Here is a 10,228-nt window from a genome sequence, read left to right on the forward strand (position 1 = left end):
ATTTGACCATAGTCACCGGACTAGGGTGATTTATGGTCTAAATATTTCTCCAAATGAATTGTGAAAACAGAAAGTATACAATTACCACGATTATGTGGATGAAGGTCCAACGAGTGGCAGTTTCCTGAGATCTGGGCACAGACTGGAACCTCAAAAAACCGAAACGTTATCTCCTTCTACCCCCGTTTCGATCGGCCATTTTTGTTAAAAATCGTAACAAAATGGCCGATCGAGACTGGGGTAGAGGAGATAACTTTTCGTTTTTTTGAGGTTCCAGTCTGTGCCCAGATCTCAGAAAACTGCCACTCGTTAGACCTTCATCCATATAATCGTGGTAATTGTATACTTTCTGTTTTCACAATTCATTTGGAGAAATATTTAGACCATAAATCACCCTAGTCCGGTGACTATGGTCAAATACATGGTAAGCCCCTGGGCTCCTGCCCGCTGCGCGGGCGGGAGCTCCCTGGGTTAGCACAACGCATGTCATTTCATAATGAATTTTGACGTTTTCATTCATCACATGAATGTGAGAGAATACCGTATTACTGTCTATGGGTACTAGTATTCAACCCGGCATAATTCAAAGATTTTGACATATTCCCCAAAATATTTAGAAATAGGGAATTTATCTTAATTTCATACCTTTGTTATTTCCAGGGTAATCTGTTGTCGATATTTTCTTTGTCAATCTGTCGACTGTATGCGCGGAGGATCGAATTATGCGGCGATGGCCTTTTGCACTGAATGGTACTAGTATTCAACCTAGTGAGGATTGATAGCAAATCTCAAAAGGGTTTAGATTGCTAAATTAGATCTAGATCTATGTAAGTCTCTGGCTTTGATTAATTCCCTGTTTGGTCCCATCTCAAATGGTCTAGTCCATAGTCGGATGGGACAAGGGCAGATTGAGAAACAGGGCCATCTTTCATCGCCAGGTTGAATACTAGTACCGAAGGGTTCAATACTAGACTACTAGTACCAAAATCCGTCGCCGTATAATTCGATCGCCCGCGCACACAGTTAACTGGTTGAAGAAAAAAATAACGGAAAAAGAATAACCAGCATTTGCTCTTGGAAATAGACGGGTCTGAAATTCAGGTAAATTCTATATTTCTATATATTTGAGGAAACTCACCAAACGGGTTGAATACTAGTGCACTTACGGTAAGTATAGTGAGTGATTGTATTATTACCGACCGGCCTTGTATTACCGAACGCGTGCATCATACGCATCAGAAAATAATTTCATACGCTAAAAATTTTGCGACATCCTTCCAAAGAGAACTTGAATAGAAAGATGATGAAAAATGGTCAAAAACACATTTTCAAAGTCTTAATATTCTAAAAATAATAAAATATGGTCAAAATAGCTCATCATCAGTGATTTTGTAGTTTTCTCAACGTTTCCATAGAAAACACACGTTCGGTAATACGATACCTTTTTCAAGTGACCAAAATATTTCATATGCGGAGAGGGGTCCAATTGGAAGCTTATATTGTAAAAAGGAAAAACGATTTCGGCAAAATTTTCATATATTTATATTTTGTAGGTAATTGTGTATTTATGGTGAAAGTTTGGTGAATTTCATGAGAATAATGTATTTGATATGATTGAATTCATGAAAAGTGTTTGGTATTACGATCCACTACCATATAACACACGCCAAAATCTTCACAATATACTAAATTTATTCATCTAAATCTGTTCATTGAATTAATTTTTAAAATATGCTCCAAAATATTCATAAAAAGGGATTTTAAACGCTTACCTTCAAATCTCAGCCAAGATACTCCATCTGATCCTTAAATTAATACTGCGGTGGAAATTACGCAAACAACAATCAAAATGCGAATTTTTCTTATCGAACAGTCTAGATTCAAGTCGCCGGCGCATAATAGGAAATTGTACCAAAAAAATCAACAGGCATCTCACGTATAATCGCTGATGGCGCTACATCATAAAATAACGCTGAACAGCGAAAAAAATGCGGAGCGCCTAGAACGCAACCAGCAGTACAGCTGATCTGACGTAAACAAGCAAGTTTATTAAATAATATCGCGCGCCCTCTCTGTGCGTATAGAGAAAACCAGCGAATTGGCCGCATGCCTGCTTCGACATCAAGTAAAATCATCGATATAAAGTACCAGAAAGACAGAGAGGAATTGAAATTGGCTTCATATCGTTTGGTAAGTTTCATATCCAAAGCTTACTTCATGTAAAATGTAGATAAATTTCTAATTTTTACAAAAGAATAAAAAAATTATTGCAAGTGCCGTGCCAGCGGTTATCCTGTGCACGGCGACGGTAATGCACCTATGGGTGGGTTCTCGGGGACTTAATTATTTGCATCCATAAGTGAATGCTAACTTCACAAAACATATCCAGACCCTAGACCAAAAGCTTCGGTCTCTGTTATGTTGGCTGTTCCGCTGAACTCCGTTGGCTCCACTCACCAAATACAGAGACCAAAGTTCTAGCTCGATCTGTACAGGGAATCAATGCAGTCTTGAGGACGCAATGATGATGACTTTTAAAATCCTGTCATATACTTCATCAGTGACGTCTTGAACAGGCCTTCATAGACATGTAAGAGAACGAAGTAAACAAAGATGGATTTCCCTAGGAAATCAATCTTTACATAACAGAATCGCGTGAAATATGTTTATTTTATTAATTTCTACACCTTCCTACGCCTAATGCGTAGGAAGGTTTTAAAAAATGTTAGATAAAAATGTAAAAAATAAAGGTTTCTTACCTAACTGATGCTGCGTAGATCCCTCGATCCACATGTAACAACGGAAATACAATAGCGTCGACCCTTGAACCGCTTGTGTAAGACGTACTTCCGGCTAGCAATGCCGTTTTGAAGAACAATTTATAGATGAAAATTATTATTTCACAAATACTAAAATTTATTACGTAATTATAAATAATTGGTATTATAATTACGTAATAAATTTTAGTATTTGTGAAATAATAATATTTATCTATATTTCTTCAAAACAACATTGCTAGCCGGAAGCACGTCATACATAAGCGGTTCAAGGGTCGACGCTATTGTATTTCCGTTGTTTACATGTGGATCGAGGGGTCTACGCAGCATCAGTTAGGTAAGAAACCTTTATTTTTTACATTTTTATCATCTCCCCAGTACCTTATTTCACTTATCAAAAGTTATACCCTTTCAAGATCCTTACGTTCCTCCTTTTCCAATTCTCTTGTTACCCCCAAAATTTCCAAAACCTGGGGTGAAAGATCATTTGTTTACTCATCCTCTAAGCTATGGAATAGCCTCCCTCAAAACATGAAACAGTGCTTGACTTCTGAAACTTTCAAACATTACCTCAAAACATTTCTGTTCAATTCTTCTTAATTTCTTTTATAATTTTCAAAAAGCGCCTTGAGCACTCTACAGAGTGGATTTGGCGCGATATAAGTCTAATTATTATTATTATTATTATCTAACATTTTTTAAAACCTTCCTACGCATTAGGCGTAGGAAGGTGTAGAAATTAAAAATTAAAAATTAAAAAGCGCCTTGAGCACTCTACAGAGTGGATTTGGCGCGATATAAGTCTAATTATTATTATTATTATTATCTAACATTTTTTTAAACCTTCCTACGCATTAGGCGTAGGAAGGTGTAGAAATTAATAAAATAAACGTATTTCACGCGATTCTGTTATGAAAAGATGGATTTCCTAGGGAAATCCATCTTTGTTTACTTCGTTCTCTTACATGTTTATGAAGGCCTGTTCAAGACGTCAATGATGAAGAAGTATATGATATTTTAAAAGTCATCATCATTGCGTCCTCAAGACTAGAATCAATGGCCATATGTTTATGTATTAAGTTCGGATGAAACAGGGAAGTGAAGTTGCGCGACAGCCGAAGTAAGTCACTGTTTTTTCCCCTTTTATTAAAAGTTTTAGTTTATTTTTCCCCGTTCTGGTGCATTTCAGGCCAAAACGGAATAATAATCTTTATTTTGGTACAGTTCTTTTTATATATTTTATGAAATAAAGACAAAAATCGATGAGCCCCGTTGGGGGGATTTTGCATTGTTAACTCCCTAATGGTGGCTGCACGATAGCGAGCCGTCTGTGTACATGTACAAAGAGAAATTTAAAAAAAAATGTTAAAAAAACTCCTCGAAACAGACGGCTGCCAGCTGTCTAATCCAGACCCAAGTCATGCCCATTCACACAGTGGTAAATCGTCCATAGACTGTACAATGGATAGACCATCTCCGCACAGCGATTCGGAGACCGCTGATTGGTCAATCGCGCAGATCACATGACTACGTGGTCGCCAAAATAATTCCTTCGGACTGCGTGTGGAAGTATCGCAGGGCATAAATTAATCGACGGCCAGGCCGTCGATACCCCTAGCCCTATAACTGGCCGTGATGCCCATACAAAAAAATCAATTCACGGCTAAAAAGGCCGTGCCCTTTTTTCAAAACTGGTCATGACCTTACTCAGTGTAAGATTAAGGTTTACAAAGTTCTCCCATATTTCACAAGCAAAAATACAGAAGAGAGAGAGAAAAAAAAAAGTTAACAACTTTCCTCAATTCAAACTGCAAGCCATTTTCCGTGATTTTCTTGGATCTACACAGACACACACACGCAAAGTCAGCATGCAGTGTACATGTACTAGCTGCTGCACATGGCCTGGCCTGCCTGCCTGTGTGGTGTGTGGCAGGCTTGCATTATCGGAGGAGATTTGCAAACTCTGAGCAAAGTGAACAATCTCACATGATTAGCAGTTTTTCCAACAAAATAATCACAAAATCGGCAGGAAATATTTATAATTACATACAATGGATTCTCAGATTAATGATTTGGTGATGTAATCAGAGGAGCAAGTTATTGAGTTTTCATTACTAGAGCGGTCTAGTTCAGCTTTTGTTTTGAGTCTTCTTCGCGCCGATAACAAGAAGACACGGCAATGGGAAGAGAGATGCCTAGCCTGTATAGGGGTGATGCCGCGATGTTTCACCTAATTTTTAAGTTTGACAATGTTTCACTTTGAAATTTTATTCGTTTCTAATACATTTCAGTTTTCTAACAATTTTTAAATAATATATTATAAAAAAAAACAAATATCAGTAAGATTTTTGTTAGATGATTACATTTGTTTTCTTTGCTTGAAGTTTGAATTTTTTTCCCTCTAATTCTTTCTTCATTTCTTTCTTTATTGCTTTCTTTTCATTTTTCTTTCTTTTCTATCCTTTTTTCTTCATCCTTTCTTCTATCCTTCCTGCTTGCTTTTTTTTGGTTCTATCTTATTGCAAATCTTTCCTAGCTTTCTTTCCTGATCCTTTCTGTTCATTTTTTGTTCTTTCCTTCCTTTTTTTACTTTCCTTCTTTTATTTCCTTTCTTCTTTCCCTAATTTTTTTGCTCCCTTCTCCTTTTTTCTTTTCATTCTTTCTTTCACTAGCTCACTCTTTCTTCTTTCCTACTTTCATTCATTTCTTGCTTTCACTCTCTCTTCGCTTCATTCTTTCCTTCCTTTCATTCCTTTTCTTTTCCTTTCCCTTATTCTTTCTTATCTTCCTGATTTTTTCTTTTTCTCTTTCTTTTGTCCATTCCTTCTCTCTTCGTCCTATCTTTTCTGAATTCCCTTTTCCATTCCATCTATCTTTATCATTATTTCCTAGCTTTCCTTCCCTTTTTTCTGTGTTCATTTATTTTCTTCATTCTTTCCTTTACATGTCCCTCATTGTTTTTTTCTTTCTATCTTTCTTTCTTTCTTTCTTCTTTCTTTCTTTACTTTTTTCTCTTTGATACTTTCCTTCTCTTTTTAATTTCATTTTTTATAAATTTCCTTCATTCTTTTAAAATTTTCTTTGCTTCCTTTTCCCTTCCTCTCCCTTTTCTTTTTGTTCTTTCTCTCCTTCCATTCTTTTCTTCTCTTTTCATTCTCTCCTTCCTCTCTTTTATCATTTATTCTTTCTTTATTTTCTTTTTTTTCCTTTTTGCTTTTCCCTTCCTTCCTGTCTTCTTTCTTTTTCTCAAAGAATGAAGGAAACATTTTTCTTTCCTTCCTTCATTCCTTCATTCATCCTCAGTCTTTTTCTTACCTTCTTTTTTTCTTTCTCTTTATTTCTTTCAAACATTCATTCATCATCCCTTCCTTTCTTTTTCTTTTTAAGAATGAAGGAACCTTTTTTTTCCTTTCCTTTATTATTTCTTTCATCCTTCTTTTATTCTAACTTTCTTTTCACTGTTTTTTTTCCCTTCATTTTCTTTACTTCATTATTCCCCTACATTTTTTCTTTCTTCTCCATTCATCTCTTTTCTTTCTCTCCTTCATTCTTTATTTCACCCATTTGTTCACCCTCCCTTCCTTTCCTTTTCTTTCTTTATATTTTTATTTCTCTCTTCATTTCTTTTATAATTAATTTCAGTGATTCCTTTTTTATTTTGTGCCACGGTCACAAAAGTACATGAAAATATATGAGAGAGGAAATCATTCAAATGGCATATCAACACACTAATTTTGGTCATGGCCGGCAAGATAAAATCACTTTGAAAAAAAAAATATAATTTTACAAATACAAGGTACATCAGTTCATGTTAAAAACAGGAAAAAGGCAATGGTACATGTCCATAGAAGAGCAATTCTTTCCTTTAAACGGTAATATCCTGTTTTGAAATATTTTTTGGGGGGCAAGTGAAATATATATTCGGGCAAGTATTGTCCAACTATTTAGAAATAAAAAGATGTTATGTAGCACCCTGTACAAGTTTTAATACATTTGACATCTAAAAAAAAGGATACCGAAAAAAAAAGGCCTTTGATGCCCTTCTTGGAAAAAGATTTTGGCCTTGGTGCCCTTTGAAGTGGCCTTGGTGCCCTAAAAAATATGAGGTATTTCAAGGCCAAACTGGCCTTGCCCTAAAAATGACAAAATTTAAGGCCTGGTATCGATAGCGATAACGATATCCGGTCACATTGTCTACGCGGGAAATGGTCTTGGTTCGTGATCGGATCACTCCAGTATCGATTGAAAATTATCGAAACTCTGCAATTTCATGCATATTCACGCGACGCTCTGAAACCCGGAAATCCATTGACTTTGTGCACGTTGCGATAGACTGTACAGACTCCAACGAACACGATGCCATATCGACGCTGATTCGTAAGATTTTGACGGAAACGCAAGAAGTAATCGAAATTTGCTTACCTGTGCGGTATCGGTGAGAAAATAGATCCTCCGAGAATACCTTTCATAATTCATATAGAATATAGGAAAGTGAAATTCTAGGTCGATTTTGGTACGAAGTGATAGAGAATTGCACACTTGTTTTGGTGGAATACTGTGTGGGGGAATGGAAGGATTGCACTGCGCATGCTTACTATATTTTCATTCATAAATTGTCTCTCGGCAGTGGTTGGATGACGTCATTTTATTAATAAGCAAAATGTACGCGCCCGCTAGCGTTGAACGCTCCGCTATCCGTTTTACACAATTTGCCGATGTGACTCGTTAATGAACAAGGTTATAACTATGGGCTTGGCCTTGAAAAAAAATACTTGCGTCAGCTGATATCATGAGTCGTAAAATACTATGAAGTGATTTCACGATATTTATCGGCCGACGCAAGTATTCTTTTAAATCTAAGTTGGCACTGCTCATGATATTGTCACCCTCTATACGCGTCTAGTATCTTTGGCTACGATAGCAAAGATGGCAAGATGGCGACAATAACATATATGTAAGTAAACGCTCCTCTACTTTTAATATTTTGATGTATTCAAGCGTTATCTTATGACAGGCGCGTAGCCAGGGGGGCAGTGGGGGCGGTCGCCCCCCCAAAAAAAAAAAAAAAGAAGAGGAAAAGGAAAAAAAGAAAAAGCAAAAGGAGAAAAGGGAAGAAAGGTATAGCTTTTGTTGTTTTTTCCTTCTTTTTTGGTCAAAAGAATAACCTAAACGAGACGTTCTCTCTTCATGCTATAAATTTGCTTCCGCGCTCCTCGCGGGAAAAATATCAAAATTGCCATTCCCTTTTGTTTCCCACACCTTTTCTCTACTCCGTTTTCCCCCTTCCCGGCCGTGGAAATCGTATATTATTGCCAGAAATTATAAGTATACATGGGTGTAGAGTATGAAAAGTATTTTTTTTATATATTGCATTGATACAAAATTTTGGCTCTTCTGTTCGGAGCGGGTAAACATTACTGTCACTACCGAGTCCCCAAATGATTTTTTCTTCCGCTTTTCAGCAAGTAATTTTTGGCAAAGTGTCTGCTCCAAGGGAGAGGAAATAAATTCGTGCCGTGCTAGTTGCCATAGTATGAACGATATTAAGCTTTATTCTATATCGCTGCACATCCGTCTCCTGCCTTGTTTTGCGTCATTGAATTGAAATTTTGAATATCACTGAACTTTCTTAATAAAAAAAAGGAGGCGCTTAATACGAGCGAAATTTTTTTCTTCCAAAATAAATCACAGAGGTTTCCGTGCTTCGCGAGCATGGGAAAGGAAATGTCCCTCCTCTAGCTTGCATCATCCCTTTCACATTTTGAGCTCGTTTTTCTTCATAAATGAGCTATATATATAATCTAAGAAATATCAAAATTAGAACAGGTTAAAGTTTCAGATAAATTTCAAAAAATCAAAGCGTTTGCCTTTAGCAGGAAGGAATAGGGCCTATTTTCTTCTGTATATACCCATTTTCTACTCTGTTTTGCGACTTGAGTTAACAAAATTTAATGTTGATAAACCTTTTACACTCAAATCTGATGTGACCAAGATAGGCATATCATTTATGTTCTCTATTTTTATAAAACGTTTTAAGCTTCAAAGAGGAATTATTTCAAATTCTCCAATCTTTCCCCATTTTGGGGGGAGCTCATAATTTCTTTCGAAAACAATTTTTTTTAATCACAGCAACTCTATTTGAGTTGATAAGGGTACTAGAGATGCAAGAGACGCCTTCTTTTGATTTGAATTTGATGAGATATCAAAAACTTCACGCTCCGCGCGGGAGGGGGGAAACTCCCCCTCCCTGCACCCTCCCCCCTAGAGAGCGCACCACTTGGCATGCACTTACCACCCCCTCAAAATTTAAATCCTGGCTACGCGGTTGTCTTATGACAAAAACTGACAATTTTTTGTCAAAAGTTGCCAACCAATATTGTTGCCAATTTACATAAGTTGGGCTCAAACCCCTAAGGATAACTCGTATTTTGGCGCAACATTATTGTTGCCGAATTCGTCGGTGCGTGTAGAGCAATGGCATGCCGTCCCAGGCTTCATGGAGAGTAAGCCTTCGTCAGTAAAATGACTTTTGCTCTCCTGGGGCTCGTTTCTCAACACCGTCATAAGTCTAACTTCTTGACTAAATCGGAGATAGTGAGCTACTTGTCCGCTAACCGTTTCACGAAGCCCTCTTTACCAAGATCGGGTACAACAACCTCACTAAACACCTCCGAACTTGTCTTAACTTCTTTCTCAATGACGTAGTGGCATTACGTGGGTAGACTATGACATGCGAAAGTGCCTGGAAATTTTGAAATTATAATCTTACGTAATCAATCATAGTCATTGAATGCATTAACCCACTTGTTTTGTGATGTTATTTCAACCACTATGATAGTGGTTGAAATAACATCACAAAACAAGTGGGTTAATGCATTCAATGATAATTGTAATACAAAGAAACTATAAAAACTGTTGGTAAACGCCACAAAACCATTCATTTTGAAATAGTAAAACGATTTAATCGATAAAGATTCTACCACGTCAGGCCATCCATAACTGAACTCGTATTTGTTGTTTTCAGACCCCTATTAACAATTGGATGAATTCTATCTCTAATTTATGCATATAATTTGTCCAATTCATCATAATATTTGCAATTTTGTCATAATTTTTCTTTTTGAAAATTATGCTATTTTGTGACTAAGGCTACGTCTCGTCTGCTCTTTTTACCGATAGTATCGATATCAAGGTATTCTAGTTAGAAGCCTTTCGAGAAACAGGTTTAGTAAGATTGGAACTAACTCCGTGGTTGGTGGATAAAGATATGACTAACTTGTCCATGTGTTGAGAAACGGGCCCCAGAAGCCTCCAGGCTACTTACTAGCCACAAAACACGATCTCACCCCCACTTCGCTATAATCATGACAATACAAACTGCATGACTTCACTTGACTTCATTTGATCGAATCAAGAACGCCACTAGCGCAAGCTTTATTTTAGCGAAGTAC

The sequence above is a fragment of the Lytechinus pictus genome, chromosome 1, assembly GCF_037042905.1.
Source record: "Lytechinus pictus isolate F3 Inbred chromosome 1, Lp3.0, whole genome shotgun sequence".
Classification (NCBI taxonomy): Eukaryota; Metazoa; Echinodermata; class Echinoidea; order Temnopleuroida; family Toxopneustidae; genus Lytechinus; species Lytechinus pictus.